At 48.4% G+C, this 7,279-nt stretch overlaps 1 pseudogene; it reads left to right on the top strand.

Moving 5' to 3' along the window:
- Positions 1-921: 921 nt before the first annotated feature.
- On the top strand, positions 922-1,684 carry LOC134057630 (olfactory receptor 14A16-like; annotated as a pseudogene).
- The last annotated feature ends 5,595 nt before the right edge of the window (positions 1,685-7,279 follow it).

Genomic DNA, 7,279 nt, shown 5'->3' with positions numbered 1-7,279 from the left:
TGCAGCCCAGGGTGCTGTGCTGGGCAGGGACTCTGCTGCCTGCCAGGGACAGCTCTCAGCCAGCCCTGGGAGCTGCTGCCAGCACTGGGGGACAAGGTCTGGGTGGAGGGAGACAGCTGGTGAGACTTGGAAGTGTTCTCCTTGTGCGGTGAGGATGGTGCATTGATCAGGACTGATCCCAGCACGACATTTAACTCCAGAACATTTCCAAATAGATTATAAAGGGAGCACAGCAAGTCAGGGGCTGCATAAAAGGGAAAATCCTGATTTTATAATCTACTGCTCAGGTTTGCCTGCATGCAAAATTGAACATTGATATTCATATCTATGCTCTGGTTGAGGACAATAAAAACAATTTCTCTCATTTCTGAATAAACCAGGCAAAGAAATAAATCATCACAGGGTCCCTTACAGGCAGCATCAGTGTTGCTTTTTCAGCCTCCTCAGGGTTGCTCTGACTTTGCCATCAGAGCCTGCAGAGGCAGAGCTGGCCCTGGCAGTGCCCTGTGCTGGGAGGGGTCTGCAGGGCAGAGCTGAGCCCCCAGGGCTGGGCTGGGCTCTGGCAGCACTGGCAGGGCCCAGCCCTGGGCACAGGGAAGCAGCAGCTGGCAGGGAGAGCTCCAGGCAGCAGAGCCCTGGGCAGGCAGTGGGGGGAAAGTGACACCAAGCTGGGCTGGGATATTTCAAGTCATCTCCAAACCAAACTATTCCATGATTACTGTTCTTACAGGTCCCCATGCCAAGACACCAAAAATGTCCAACAGCAGCTCCATCAGGCACTTCCTCCTGCTGGCATTGGCAGACACGCGGCAGCTGCAGCTCCTGCACTTCTGCCTCTTCCTGGGCATCTCCCTGGCTGCCCTCCTGGCCAACGGCCTCATCATCAGCGCCGTAGCCTGCGGCCACCACCTGCACACCCCCATGTTCTTCTTCCTGCTCAACCTGGCCCTCACTGACCTGGGCTCCATCTGCACCACTGTCCCCAAAGCCATGCACAATTCCCTCTGGCACACCAACAACATCTCCTACTCTGCATGTGCTGCTCAGCTGTTTCTCTTTTCATTCTTCATGTCAGCAGAGGTTTACCTTCTGACCATCATGTGCTACGACCGCTACGTGTCCATCTGCAAACCCCTGCACTACGGGACCCTCCTGGGCAGCAGAGCTTGTGCCCACATGGCAGCAGCTGCCTGGGCCAGTGCCTTTCTCAATGCTCTGCTGCACACAGCCAATACATTTTCCCTGCCCCTGTGCCAGGGCAATGCCCTGGGCCAGTTCTTCTGTGAGGTGCCCCAGATCCTCAAACTCTCCTGCTCACACTCCTACCTCAGGGAACTTGTTCTTCTTGCTGTTATTGTCTGTTTAGCATCTGGGTGTTTTCTTTGGTGTTTTCTCCTATGTGCAGATCTTCAGGGCTGTGCTGAGGATCCCCTCTGAGCAGGGAAGGCACAAAGCCTTTTCCACCTGCCTCCCTCACCTGGCCGTGGTCTCTCTGTTCCTCAGCACTGGGTTTTTTGCCTACCTGAAGCCCCCCTCCATCTCCTCCCCATCCCTAGATCTGTCCCTGTCAGTTCTGTACTCAGTGGTGCCTCCAGCCCTGAACCCCCTCATCTACAGCCTGAGGAACCAGGAGCTCAAGGCTGCACTGTGGACACTGATGACTGGAAGGTTTCAGAAACTGTGAACTTTGCCAATTTCTGTGAGTTGCCATTTTCTCCTAGTCACTTGTAATATGAGTCATTTTTGAGAATTCTTTTTTTTTTCTTTCTTGCCAAAAGTTTTTACCTTTGTTTTAGTCTAATAATTTGTGCACAAAATCACGTCTATATTTGTGATATTTTTTTGTCTCTGCACCTTTTCTGTGGCCCCGGACTCTGTCCATGAGGGGCTCTGTTCTCTGTAGCTTGAAATGAACTAAAGGATCTCCCAAATTTTTTTTTTTATTGGGGATCTCATTTCTTTGAAGATTCCTTCTGCTCCCTTCTCTAGAGCTGCAGCAGCAATATCTGTGTGCAGAGGTGGGGGCAGGTCAGGGGTGGCACAGCAGCTCGGCTCCTGATGGCCACACCATTCCTCATCCATTAATATTTTTACAACAAAAAAAAAACTTTACACTACTCTTAAAAAAAATACTATATATATACAAGTCATACTAAAATTACACAAAATACCATAACAAATCTACAAAAAAATTTTTAAAAAAAGCACAAAAAACCCCCCAACAAAATTAATATAAATCATAGTTTAACCATTCCCCATAACCATACCCCACCCTCTTATCATCTCTTACCAAACTAATAATATTACTAATTTTAAATTATCATTTAAACCTTATATTCTTAACAAAATAATTACTATTATAAAAATCCACCAAAAAACTACCCATTTAATACTCATCCAAACTAGATATAAACCAAAAAAAACCCCCCAATCTTAACTAAAACTCGAATTCTAAAGCATCAAAAATTACAACAGTTCAATAAACAAAATAAAAAATAATAAAACAAAATGCAATCAATATTTATTCACCAAACCTAATTCACAACAACAAAAAAACCCAAAATGTATATTTCCCAAAATTTAAATACAAATATAAAACCTAACTACAAACATGAAATCTAACTACAACCATCCAATAAAATAAACAAAAAATAAAAAATCCTAAATATTATATAACAAATATATAAATATACATCAAAACACCAAAAAAATAAAAAACCTTCATCCACACAACGACTAGAAAACAAAAAAAACCATAACAACACACCACACATACACAAAACACAACAAAAAAGATACATGACACAAAAAATTAAAAATATATAAATCAAAACTATCAAATAAAAAATCATGAACCATTAATAAAACAAAAGTCCCCAACCACCTCACACTATTTTACTTACTATCACTTATTAAATAAATTATACTAAATCTAATCAAATTTAATTCTATCAATTCCTATAACTCACTTATAACACAGGCCAGGTGCCATTGCCCACCTGGGCACACTGCTGGCTCATGTCCACCCTGCTGTCCATCACTGCCCCCAGGTCCCTTTCTGCCTGGCCCCTCTCCAGCCACTCTGTCCCCAGCCTGGAGCACTGCAGGGGTTGTTGTGGTCAAGGTGCAGGACCCAGCTCTTGGTCTTGTTAAACCTCACCCTGTTGGATTTGGGCCCTGGATCCAGCCTGTCCAGGTCCCTCTGCAGAGCTCTCCTGCCCTCCAGCACATCCACACTCACACCCAGCTTGGTGCCATCTGCACATTTGCTGATGTTGCACTGTGCTCCCTTCTCCACATCATCAATAAAGATGTTAAACAGGACTGGGCCCACACTGATCCCTGCAGGACACCACTGCACACACGCTGCATGTGGCACCATTCCCCACCACTCTCTGGGCCCCGATGTCCATCCAGTTCTTAGCCCAGGGAGGGGCGAACCGCTCCAAGACACAGGCTTCAGCTTTTCCAGGGAATGCTGTGGGATAGGGTGTCAAAGGCTAAAGTTCAAGTAGACAACATCCAGAGCCCTCCCTGTATCCACCAGGCCCTGTCAGAAAACTCCTGGTGGGCAGGAGCTGGGCAGGAGGCAGCCGTGTGCCCTGGCAGCGAGGCAGGGCAGGAGCACCCAGGGCTGTGGGACCAGGACATCAAGGACGTGGATTATCCAGGGCACTGGGGCCTGGTTTGGGTTGCCCAGGGCAGGAAAGATGTCTGGCAGCTGGAGCAGGGTGAGGGAAGGGCCTCCAAGGTGGGGCTGGAGCCCTTTGGCTGTGAGCAGAGGCTGAGGGAGCTGGGCTTGTCCAGCCCGGAGCAGGGAAGGCTGAGGGGCTCCTCATCCCAGCCTGGCAGTGCCAGCCAGGAGCTGATGGAGAACACAGAGCCAGGATCTTCACCGGGGGGCCAGGGGGGAGACAAAAGACAATGGGTGGAAAGGGGGAAAGAGGGGAGATCAGACAGGACATGTGGAAAACCTTTGTTCCCATGGGCTCAGACAGGTTCTGGAATGATGCTCTGTCTCTGTCTTTTGGGATTTCCAGTTTCAGACCAATTCCAGCTTTGAATCACTTGGTCCGACCCAGTTTCTGCAGACTCGACAAAATATTCTCCAAGATAATCCAAATTTTGGAATGGGCCAGAGCAGATGTTTATGGGACAGGAACCCTCTGGGGATGTTGGGGACCTGCAGATTGTGAGGTGCGTGAGCACATGTCATTAGGAGGTGTATTTGAGTACTTGAAGAAATGTCCAACTTTTCCCACCAGGAGAGAACAGAAATTTCCTGGATATGTACTGGTGGCAGGAGAAGAAATCCTGCCCTTCCCCTGTACCTGTGTTACCACTATGCTGTCTATTATTTCATGTCCCTCTCCATTTGGGTGTTACCCGCTCTCCTGTTTAAATGGCCGTGTCTGAGGATGTCTCTTCACTAGACCAGCTGGTCCTATGGCCTTCCCATTGCCTCTGTGCCTCAGAGTCTCAGCAGTTCCTGACCCCCAAAGGACACAAACCTGATGAGCTCTGGTGCCCACTGCACTGGTGGCTCTTGCACCTCCCTCCATAGGCACAGCAGAGCTCCCTTGTCCCACAAAGTCCCTGGCAAGGCAGGGATGAAGGAAACAGGACAGGCTGTGGGGATCAGGGGCAGGGCACGGCCAGGGATTTGGGGTGGTTGTGAGCCCAGGGCAGGAGCCGGCCCTTGGCCTTGCTGAAGCTCATCCAATTGTCCTGGGCCCATGGCTCCAGCCTGGCCAGATCCCTGTGCAGAGCTTGCTGCCCTGCAGCACAGCCACACTCCCAGCCAGCTTGGGCTCCCCTGGACACTGACTCAGGGTGCCCTCCATGGCCTGGTCCACATCAGCAAGGAACACATTGAACTGCCCTGGCCCCAGTCCTGAGCCCTGGGGACACCCCTGCATGTGGCTCCATTGCCCAGCACTCCTTGGGCTGCACTTGTGTTTGCCATGGAGCTGGGCCTGCCTTTGCTTCTGTTTGCTGACCCCAAATGAACATCCCTCTGTGTCTGGGGCAGCTCCTTCTCCAAGGAAAGCAGCTGGGACTTGGTGCCAAGGATCTGAAAGCTGCAAGGACAGCCTGGACTGGAGGAAGCTCAGATTTGCACTGGGCTGCTCTGAGTGCCAGGGCTTGGATGAGGGAAATGGTGGGGTGGGGGTAGGGACAGAGTGTGACTGATTGTCAGCCATAAAGGGTCTGGATGTTCATATCTGTTCAGAGTGCATGAGGAGGTGCTGGAGATCAATATCAACTGGAGATTGCTGATATCAGTTTATAAATATGAAAATAAAAAATATGAAAAATTATCTTCTCTCTTTTTATTTTGAAATGAAATCTATTTTGATTTGAGTGAAAGCTTAGACAAGTCCTGGCTCATGCTCCCATTTTTGGCAGTAGCTCTGTTTCAGGATACCTGATCCCCAAATTCCTCTTGCTCACAAGTTCTGGAGAATGGAAATTTATTAACAGACAAGAGACTTTAAAAGGACTACTTACTGCCCAGGATAAACAAAAGAAGTTCAGTTAGATACAAACCCAGTGCACAATAAAGTTACCTATATTACAGCCAGTGAAGAAATAGCAGAGATCAGGAGTCAATGTAACTTACCACTGAACTGATGAGGGAGTGCACATGGAGCCCTTTCACTCAGCTTCCAGAAAAGGAACCACAAAGATTCATCATTCAGACTTGGGAGTGAAGCCCTACCTGTTTCCAGGGACTATGCTCAAGAGTTTTGTATAGTGAAAATTTTGTTCATATTTAATAGTTTTTAAAGTGAAGTGTGTGTCTCTCAGAAATTCAAGGCTTATCTCCCTTCATTCTGCTCTCAAGGCAGGATGTTCATGGTCAGCTGGGAATTCCACCTCCCTGGCACCAGAGATAACTCAGCACAGGACAGATGTCCAGCCTGGGTTATCTCAGCAATTGCTGAGAGGGGTAAGATGCCCTGAGTGATGGCCCAGCTGATGGACAGAACAGATGAGCTGTGCTGTGCCACAGGGGAAGTCCTGCTGCAGGAACCTCATGGAACCAGGGGGCCGTTGTGACATTGTGATGGCTCCTGGAACCAAGGAGAGAGACCATGGTGACACCAATGAACCTCCTGGAACCAAGGAGTTCAAAGGTCTCAAACATTCTTTCCAGGGTTCTGCCTTGGGGAAGGGGGAACCTCCTTGGTGGCACCTTGGGCTGGCACACACCTGAGGAGTGTGTCTGTTTTTATATCTGGAAAGTTAGGAATTCTACGTTCTTCTAAAAAAAGTAAAGGAAAATCCTGTCTCTGTCTGAGTGCATCCAGTTCTCCAAGCAAAGCAGGTCCCAAATGAGGGAGGACAGACAGGATGGAGTTGGGGAATATGGAGCAAGGTTGTCCACACTGGGTCAGACCTCAAGTCACAGCTCCTCTGAGCAGGACAGACCTCCTGAGGAGAGACCCTGGATCAATATCAGTCAGGGAGTGCTGCAGTCAACTCTGCTCTCAACAGAACAGTATTAAAAACCATTCATTCAAAATAGGAATGAATATTTCTTAGAAGCTCTTTGAAATATTTCTCCCTAAGTGGATTTGAAAACCTTCCTGATGAACTGCACCAGGCCAGAGGGAAATCAAGGCAGAGCCATGGTTTGTCAGGAGTTCCTTGATCACAATGAGCTCCGTGGTGCATTTGGTGCTGCGCCCTTGAACCTCAGGGCCTGACAGGAGATTGCACAAACCTTTCTAGGAGTCCAAGTCAGAATAAATGCCAAGAAAATAATGCTAAAAAAAAAATAATGCTAGAAAAAAACCCCAAAGTGTCTCAAAGCATTAATGGGTCCCACAAAGGTCTATCTCTAACACAGGATCCTCATGGACACCTTGGAAGGGAGAACTGGAGGCCATGATTCTCCAAAAACCTCCCAGACTCAGAGAAGAAAGGACAAAGGAAATTACCTCAAAAAAATGAAGTACCTTCAAGCATTAATGAGCGCCACTGAGTGTTGTTACTGAGAAAGGCTCTCAAGAGACTAATTAAAGCAGAGAATTGGAGGCCATGATTGCACAAAGCTCTCAGAGACTCCAAGGCAAGAACAAAACCCCAAGTTCATGGAAAAACCTGCAGTCCCTGGGAGCATGAAGGAGCCCCCAGGGCCATTCCTGACCAAGGCTCCCCAGGGACTGGTCCCAGCAGATCCCTGAGGACACTGGCATGTGGGGGGATGCTGAGGGCGGGACAAGGGCTGACATGCTGTTGGGTTGGTCAAATGATCAACAGCAGTCCTTGG

Source organism: Cinclus cinclus, unplaced genomic scaffold (genome assembly GCF_963662255.1).
Source record: "Cinclus cinclus unplaced genomic scaffold, bCinCin1.1 SCAFFOLD_281, whole genome shotgun sequence".
Lineage (NCBI taxonomy): Eukaryota > Metazoa > Chordata > Aves > Passeriformes > Cinclidae > Cinclus > Cinclus cinclus.
This window is presented reverse-complemented; position numbering and strand designations above follow the sequence as displayed.